We start from the raw sequence: 9,508 nt of genomic DNA, 5'->3' as shown, positions 1-9,508 counted from the left end.
CAACTAGAGGCCTTCCTTCAATAGGCGAAGGCCAACCACCCTTTTATAGATTCACTCCTTTTGACGGGCTTAGGAGACAACCCTTACAGAAGTTTTCTCTCCTCTCTTTACAACACAAACTTTGAATAACAGAAAGAGGAGAACTTTTGGTCTTTACAACAGTTTTGAGCTCTAAGAATCACAGAAAGATATCAAGATTTCGAGTGTATGTTTTTACCTTTCAGTGCTGAATGGGTGGGGTATTTATAGTCCCCAACCCAGTTCAAATTTGGAGCTCAAATCTGTCAATTCCCGGAATTCCGGAATCAGGTGGTTGCACCTCCTGATTGGGGCGGTTGCACTGCTTGGCAGAGCTCGAAGACTGAGCCTCTGGGCGGTGCCACCTCTGTCAGGGGCGGTTGCACATCTCTGCCAGAGCTCAAAGACCGAGCTCAGGTGGTTGCACCTCTTGACTGGGGCGGTTGCACCGCCTAGCAGAGCTCGAAACTTGATCTCAAGCGGTGCCACCTCGTGTCAAGAGAGGTTGCACCGCCCAGTCTCGCTCGAAGATTGAGCCCAGGCGGTTGCACCTCCTGGCTGGGGCGGGTGCATCGCCCAGTCTCCCTGGGAGACTTAGCCCAAGCGGTGCTACCTCTTGGCTTGGGCGGTTGCACCTCCCATAGCAACCAGGGTCCGAATGGGTTGATCCATTCGGCCCAATTTGGGTTTTTCAGGGGCCCAATTGCCCCAAGATTAAGCTAATGGGATCACCTCCCATTTTCAACTTCATCATTAGTGCTAACTACGATAAATCCTAAGACGATTTCTGCAGCTTGCTCCGGTACGTCAATCACTTCTTCCGGCGAGTTTCCGACGAACTTCTGTCGATCATCTAATGAACCCTCGGTGATGCTCCTGTGTACTTCCGGCAAACTCCTGGACTTGCGACGATCCACTTGGCAAGTTATGACGAGCTTCTTTGGCAAGCTTCTGGACTTCTCGGATTTGTTCCCGTAGAACCTCCGACGACTGTCCGAACTTCCGTCGAGCTCTCGAACTCCCAACGTGATCATTGTCATGACTCCGGCGCAACTCCTGCTGTATGTCTTACTTTCATCGTAGTTAATCCTACACACTTATCTCAACACATAGATTAGACAACAAATGACAATTGACTTCATCATCAAAATCCGAGATTCAACATAAAATTCTAAGAAATATCACCTAATGTCATCAACCATTTAATTTTGAGCATGGCCTCATGATCATCAAGAGGGAGAAGGAAGAAATATGCAATTATCTCTTGGTAAGGCCTTATGATCAGCAATGGTTTCACTTGCGGTCGCTTACGATCATACTTCAAAATCCATCTATCGATGACCTTAACATCAAACTTGCTGCAATTCTCAATAGGTAAGGCCATCTGGATAGTAACCTTACTATTTAGAAAGTTATTAGTACTGCCCGTGTCGATGAGAACAATGATCGGTTGTTGTTTGAGAAGGCCTCCAACTTTCATCATTTGCGGGTTTGAGTAGCCGGCTAGTGTATGTACCGTAACTTCGGTCGATTGTGGCTCTTCTTTTGCATCTTCTTCTTCATGTTCAAGGCTCTCTTCTGGATGTTCAATGACCTCTTCTTCCATTGGTTCAATCATAAGAAGTCTCCCTTTACTACTGCGATGCTCACGGCTCCACGACTCGTCACAATGCCAACATAACCCCTTCGTATATCGCTCCCGAAGCTCTTCTCTTGTTAACCTCTTTGGTGTAGGGAGTTGGTCGATAGTAGGGGGGGATGAGGGCTTCAATATTACTAGTTGAGGAGTGACCCTAGTCCTCCGAGCTTCATGGTTCATTTGCTCCTCTTGATGTCGTGTGAAAGAGATGGCTGCCATAAGCGTATACGGTTGTCGTGCTTTAACTTCTCCTCGGATCTCTAGCTTCAAGCCCTCAATGAAGGTCCTCAATAGCTATTTTTGAGACCAATCATGAGTTTGATTAGATAACCTTTCAAACCTGGTTTGGTACTCCTTAATGGTAGAGGTTTGTCGGATCTTTGCTAGTTGTCCGTCAATATTCTCGTAATCGGTTAGTCTGAAGTGGATCAGCAGTCCTTCTTTGAATTGTCACCATTAAAGGATTCTATAAGTATGTTCAAACCAGTCAAACCACTATAGCATCCCCTTCAAGATGTATAGCTGTAATATTCACCATAGATGCATCCACGGTTTTATGGTATATAAAATATCGCTCCGCGCATGAGATCCAACCAATCGGGTCTCCTTCTTCCCATCTAAGGAAGTCCACTGTAATGCATGGATAGTTGGGTTTGGTCATAGAGCTTTCCCTCTCTTGGAAGTTATATCTTCGGGCTTGGTGCGATTGGGCAAAGCTCTCTCCTTGATGTGGTCGGCCCAATCTGAGTTCGGTAAAGAGTGTCCGAATCTTATCCTCCATTCGTGCCTCGAAGGCTTCGAATTTAGCATTGATTACCTACTTAGATGCTATAGTATATGCCACCAAATCTGTGATGTTAAGATCTCTCTTTTATTGTCGGGTTAAAGGCATGTATTGGTTGTGTAACACCCCTCATTTCCGAATGTTCGTATAATTTTTTTGGTGATAATGTAAGCATCTATTTTAATTGACAAAAGAAATAGAGTATGAATCAGAGGTAACTTATTTTTAAGATTTGGGAGATCTGTTCAAAAAAAAAAAAAAAAGAAAAGAAAAAGAAAGAATCTGAGGACCTATATGTAAACCCTAAGGACCTAATCGTGAATATGATAAAAACGAGGACTAAACTGCAAAACGCACCAAATGACAAATTCCACCGCTTAAGCCTCTCTGCCTTCGTTGTTAAGGAAGCAGAGGAGGCAGCTCGTGGGTGATCAGGGAAAGAAAAGAAGAAGAAGAAGAAGAAGAAGAAGAAGGAGAAGAGAAAGAAAATTTGGGGCTTTTAGGGTTTTTGCTTTAATCTTGTTACTTCGGGTCAAAATTTGCAAAGGCAAGTGTTCTAACCCCTTCCTACATATGTATTAGACTCTGTTTTCATGTTGATTTAAAATAAATTGGAAGATTTTTATTTAGAAACTGATAAGTTCCTCTTTGGACATAGAACTATGGATTCTGAAAGTTTTCGGTAAACTGACCCCTAAGCACTGTTTCGGTCCTAAGTTTTAGTACAGAATGAGAATTCAGGCAGGAACTATTTTTGTTTGAAATTAGACTCGTATGTCTTTCTTTTGACACCGATTTTGTAGATTTTGGACACCGAATACTTACCCAAAAATTTGTTTCAAAAGAGCCTATAGACGCTGTAAAACAGAGTTCAAGATTTCTGACCTTTCGAAACTAAAACGCCTATAACTCCCTGTTGAAAATTCTGATTTGTACCAAACTGAGTTTATTTGAAACTAGACTTGAAATCCTCTCTTTTGACATATAGTTTGAAAATTTTGGAGTTCAATTGCTCACCCTATCGTCTGTTGAATCCGATCCTATAAAGTCTGCAAACCAGTGATTGTGATTTTGACCTTACGTTACCAAATCAGAGGTAACTCTGTGTTGGGAGCCCTGTTTCATATGAAATCTGTTCCATCCGAATATAGACTGATATATGGTTCAACCATAGCCTTCTTATGGGTATTGAAGCATATTTGTTATTCTGAAATATTTGTTTGATGTGCCACTGGAATTCTGTTCGAAATCGAGCTTTGGTCGATTTCGCGTATTCTGTTCCATTTCCTTTGGATACTTGAATTTGCCTAACCTTCTTATTGGAATTGAGCTGGTTATGATTGCTTGGAATCCCTGTACACTCTTGCTTTCAATTCTTTCCCTAAAATGAATATTTTGTGAGAGATTTGTTCCTTGCATCACATTGTTTTTGAAAAGGCACATGTACGTTTGGTTGTTCCGCGTGTGCTTCCGTTATATGCTGCAATTTGTTGAAACTGTCCTTTTGTACTCTGGTGTGTGGGATTGTCTGGACCTTTGCCAGAAATGGTAAAGGGTATGCGCTGATTTGCCCGCTTTGTGGGGTCCCGCTTTGTGGGATATTCTGATATGCGCTATTTGCCCGCTTTGTGGGGTCCCGCTTTGTGGGATATTGCTTAGAGCCTGCGATGCTCTGCCGGCCCCTTTGACTTCACCTAGACGTGGGTGGATGGAGCTCCCAGACGTGGGAGACTTTTGTCAGGTGGTCATTCAGAAATGGATGAATCACATTCTGACTGAGATCCCACTACACCCTCTATATGTTTGATATGATATCCAGAGTTTTTGTGAGTTATTTCTGTTCGTACTCTGGATAGTTATGATATGATTGCAACGTCAAGGACGACGTTTGAGCTTTGGTACGACATATGAGTTTGATATGCTATGAAATGCTTCATTCACTGTTGATTTTGCTTCGTAATGTTCCATATGTCGTTGATGTGATTTGGAACATTTTATATGCCATTGATAAGCTCCGATATGTTTCCTTTGTTTCTGATATGCTCCAATTACTCTATGCCCCATCTGTCAGGAACCAAATATGTATGATTAAAAAGGACAATTATGATTCTGCTCCTAATGATATTATGTATACGAAATCGTATATTCTGCTTTGTGTTTGAAACTGCATCTCTTTGGAAATTGTACTATTTTGATATGGATATGTTAGTCACTTGCTGAGCTCTTTATGCTCACCCCATTTGTTGATAAATTTTTCAGGATAGCGTAACTCTTGCTTAAATGTTAAGAATGGGCTGAGGCAGCGGAAAGTTTAGAAGACGTTGGGCAGAACTTTTGTTAGCATATATGTAGTTGTGTATAAGCTACCTTGTATCTAATGAAATGTGACTATGAATATAAACCTGTGGATTTTGTGTAAGTTAAAGGATCCCTCATGTATAGGGTTTTGGTATGTTAAATTAAATTTGTGTAAGGATATGAACTTATGGTAAATCGATGATTGTGGTGACTGCATAGATTTTCCCCACTTGTGGATTTATATTGTGGTTTTTATTTTGATGAGTCGAGTTCAGATTGTATGAATTATCGAGTGATGTGTGCTATGTTAATGAATTGCACAGGGATATGAATTGGTAGATTATAGAAGTGAAATTTTTGATCTGAATGTTTTCTTAGTGACCTCAAATGTGTGTTTGGATCCTGGGTTAGTTATGATGAAAAAATTTTTAATATCATGGATATTTTTGGGGCGTGACAGAGGTGGTATCAGAGCGTTGTTTGAGGATTACTGAAATATTTGATATGTTGACGTGCAAAATATATTGAGGTCTAATGAAACTATAGTGATTGGTGGAAATTTTCTTTGATGTATTTTAGGAATCTAGGATGACGATGACATTTAGTCCTCCTACTTCATCTGATTTTGATTAATTAAGTGGGATGAAAGGGGTAATCGGGGATATTGAATCAAAGTGGCGCAGCGGAAGCATGGTGGACCTAATTTCATTGGTGGTAGAAAAATGAATGATGCAAACAGAGAAGATATTTGATGTACAAAATTGTTTTGATGATCAAAAGATTTCTTTTGCCACCTTATATTGGAAGTAGAGGCTGATTATTATTGGCAACAATGAAAAGAATTTTTGGAGATCAGTGACAAGAATGATAAGGACAAGTTTACCAATAAGAATATGATTGGAAATGAATCAGAAAGTAATGACAAGAGGGTCAAGACATTTGGATTTGAAAAGGAAAGTCACCACCAAAGACTTAATCATGTGTGAATTACAAGTTAAATTATGAAACAAGTTTGTGTTTTCGGGTGATTGGAGACATCATTCTGGAGAAGAGACAACTTGGGAGCTAGAAGAGGAAATGAAAAAGGTGTATCCTCGTCTTTTCATCGAATAGAGGTACGATAAATTTAGAGGACTAAATTTTTCTTTTAAGGGGGGGAGAGTGTAACACCCCTCATTTCCGAATGTTCGTATAATTTTTTTGGTGATAATGTAAGCATCTATTTTAATTGACAAAAGAAATAGAGTATGAATCAGAGGTAACTTATTTTTAAGATTTGGGAGATCTGTTCAAAAAAAAAAAAAAAAAGAAAAGAAAAAGAAAGAATCTGAGGACCTATATGTAAACCCTAAGGACCTAATCGTGAATATGATAAAAACGAGGACTAAACTGCAAAACGCACCAAATGACAAATTCCACCGCTTAAGCCTCTCTGCCTTCGTTGTTAAGGAAGCAGAGGAGGCAGCTCGTGGGTGATCAGGGAAAGAAAAGAAGAAGAAGAAGAAGAAGAAGAAGAAGGAGAAGAGAAAGAAAATTTGGGGCTTTTAGGGTTTTTGCTTTAATCTTGTTACTTCGGGTCAAAATTTGCAAAGGCAAGTGTTCTAACCCCTTCCTACATATGTATTAGACTCTGTTTTCATGTTGATTTAAAATAAATTGGAAGATTTTTATTTAGAAACTGATAAGTTCCTCTTTGGACATAGAACTATGGATTCTGAAAGTTTTCGGTAAACTGACCCCTAAGCACTGTTTCGGTCCTAAGTTTTAGTACAGAATGAGAATTCAGGCAGGAACTATTTTTGTTTGAAATTAGACTCGTATGTCTTTCTTTTGACACCGATTTTGTAGATTTTGGACACCGAATACTTACCCAAAAATTTGTTTCAAAAGAGCCTATAGACGCTGTAAAACAGAGTTCAAGATTTCTGACCTTTCGAAACTAAAACGCCTATAACTCCCTGTTGAAAATTCTGATTTGTACCAAACTGAGTTTATTTGAAACTAGACTTGAAATCCTCTCTTTTGACATATAGTTTGAAAATTTTGGAGTTCAATTGCTCACCCTATCGTCTGTTGAATCCGATCCTATAAAGTCTGCAAACCAGTGATTGTGATTTTGACCTTACGTTACCAAATCAGAGGTAACTCTGTGTTGGGAGCCCTGTTTCATATGAAATCTGTTCCATCCGAATATAGACTGATATATGGTTCAACCATAGCCTTCTTATGGGTATTGGAGCATATTTGTTATTCTGAAATATTTGTTTGATGTGCCACTGGAATTCTGTTCGAAATCGAGCTTTGGTCGATTTCGCGTATTCTGTTCCATTTCCTTTGGATACTTGAATTTGCCTAACCTTCTTATTGGAATTGAGCTGGTTATGATTGCTTGGAATCCCTGTACTCTTGCTTTCAATTCTTTCCCTAAAATGAATATTTTGTGAGAGATTTGTTCCTTGCATCACATTGTTTTTGAAAAGGCACATGTACGTTTGGTTGTTCCGCGTGTGCTTCCGTTATATGCTGTAATTTGTTGAAACTGTCCTTTTGTACTCTGGTGTGTGGGATTGTCTGGACCTTTGCCAGAAATGGTAAAGGGTATGCGCTGATTTGCCCGCTTTGTGGGGTCCCGCTTTGTGGGATATTCTGATATGCGCTATTTGCCCGCTTTGTGGGGTCCCGCTTTGTGGGATATTGCTTAGAGCCTGCGATGCTCTGCCGGCCCCTTTGACTTCACCTAGACGTGGGTGGATGGAGCTCCCAGACGTGGGAGACTTTTGTCAGGTGGTCATTCAGAAATGGATGAATCACATTCTGACTGAGATCCCACTACACCCTCTATATGTTTGATATGATATCCAGAGTTTTTGTGAGTTATTTCTGTTCGTACTCTGGATAGTTATGATATGATTGCAACGTCAAGGACGACGTTTGAGCTTTGGTACGACATATGAGTTTGATATGCTATGAAATGCTTCATTCACTGTTGATTTTGCTTCGTAATGTTCCATATGTCGTTGATGTGATTTGGAACATTTTATATGCCATTGATAAGCTCCGATATGTTTCCTTTGTTTCTGATATGCTCCAATTACTCTATGCCCCATCTGTCAGGAACCAAATATGTATGATTAAAAAGGACAATTATGATTCTGCTCCTAATGATATTATGTATACGAAATCGTATATTCTGCTTTGTGTTTGAAACTGCATCTCTTTGGAAATTGTACTATTTTGATATGGATATGTTAGTCACTTGCTGAGCTCTTTATGCTCACCCCATTTGTTGATAAATTTTTCAGGATAGCGTAACTCTTGCTTAAATGTTAAGAATGGGCTGAGGCAGCGGAAAGTTTAGAAGACGTTGGGCAGAACTTTTGTTAGCATATATGTAGTTGTGTATAAGCTACCTTGTATCTAATGAAATGTGACTATGAATATAAACCTGTGGATTTTGTGTAAGTTAAAGGATCCCTCATGTATAGGGTTTTGGTATGTTAAATTAAATTTGTGTAAGGATATGAACTTATGGTAAATCGATGATTGTGGTGACTGCATAGATTTTCCCCACTTGTGGATTTATATTGTGGTTTTTATTTTGATGAGTCGAGTTCAGATTGTATGAATTATCGAGTGATGTGTGCTATGTTAATGAATTGCACAGGGATATGAATTGGTAGATTATAGAAGTGAAATTTTTGATCTGAATGTTTTCTTAGTGACCTCAAATGTGTGTTTGGATCCTGGGTTAGTTATGATGAAAAAATTTTTAATATCATGGATATTTTTGGGGCGTGACAGGTTGAGAGAGGTGATGGTCGAAAGGGTTGGTGGATGTAGGCTACAGTTTAGGCTTTTTTTGTGGCTATTTTGGGTGCGGTTTGAGAGTGTGGTTTGGTAGAGTTTTAGGGCTGTAGATGAAAGTTTTGGATCTGTGGTAGATGGTAGCAAAGGTTTGATAGAAATCAGTGGAAGTTGCAGCAAGTATGTGCTGTCTTGTAAGAGTAGAATTGTCTTCGAAGAAACAACGGTTTCTCGACGTAATTTCCACCAAAAACTTGAGAGAATTGAGGAGGGAATTGAAAGAAAAATCATAGTTTATATGACATAAAGGATATCTAATTTAATCAAGAAAATTATTGCAGTATAACAGCAAGGAAATTGATGCAAGTTGCGATTACAGAATTCTCATCGAAAAATTTCAGCGGGTTATGACAAAAATTTACAGCAACACAAAATCATTTTTAGAGATGAATTTCTTAATATATCAATCTTAGATGGAAGCCAAAATGATCTTTAAAGTGTATAAGAAATTTCATTCAAAAAATATTGCAAATAGATGGGTTAAGGCAACAATATGTGGCTGAAATTTTCTACAGCACAGATTTTTAAGTATAGCAGATTGAACGTGAAAGATCAGTGGTTTATATTGAGAATTTTTTGATGAAACCAAAGGAAAATCCACTATTAGGAAGTGTCAAAGGTATCATAAAACTTTTGTAGAGATTTGGATAGAAACAACGTAGTATCAAGATCAAACATAAAGTGCTATACGGTTGAAATTTTACAGTGCAGATTTTCAAGTATAGCAGATTAGACGTAAAATATCAATGGTTTATATTGATAATTTTTTGTCAAAACTAAAGGAAATCTGCTATTAGGAAATGTCAAAGATGTCATAAAAATTTCATAGAGATTTGGATAGAAAAATCATAGCAGCAAGATCAAACAGACGGTGCTATACGGTTGGAATTCTACAATGAATCTTT

General features: G+C 38.9%; 1 long non-coding RNA gene across 1 annotated transcript; it reads left to right on the top strand.

Annotated features, from left to right (window-relative positions):
- Window positions 1-2,544: 2,544 nt before the first annotated feature.
- Window positions 2,545-8,309, top strand: LOC135619329 (uncharacterized). The gene is made up of 3 exons (XR_010489373.1): window positions 2,545-2,988; window positions 4,701-6,331; window positions 8,042-8,309. It is a non-coding gene; the product is annotated as an uncharacterized LOC135619329 (long non-coding RNA).
- The last annotated feature ends 1,199 nt before the right edge of the window (window positions 8,310-9,508 follow it).

The sequence above is a fragment of the Musa acuminata genome, chromosome BXJ2-8, assembly GCF_036884655.1.
Source record: "Musa acuminata AAA Group cultivar baxijiao chromosome BXJ2-8, Cavendish_Baxijiao_AAA, whole genome shotgun sequence".
Lineage (NCBI taxonomy): Eukaryota > Viridiplantae > Streptophyta > Magnoliopsida > Zingiberales > Musaceae > Musa > Musa acuminata.
The sequence above is the reverse complement of the archived record's forward strand: the minus strand, read 5'-3'. Positions and strand labels throughout refer to the sequence as shown.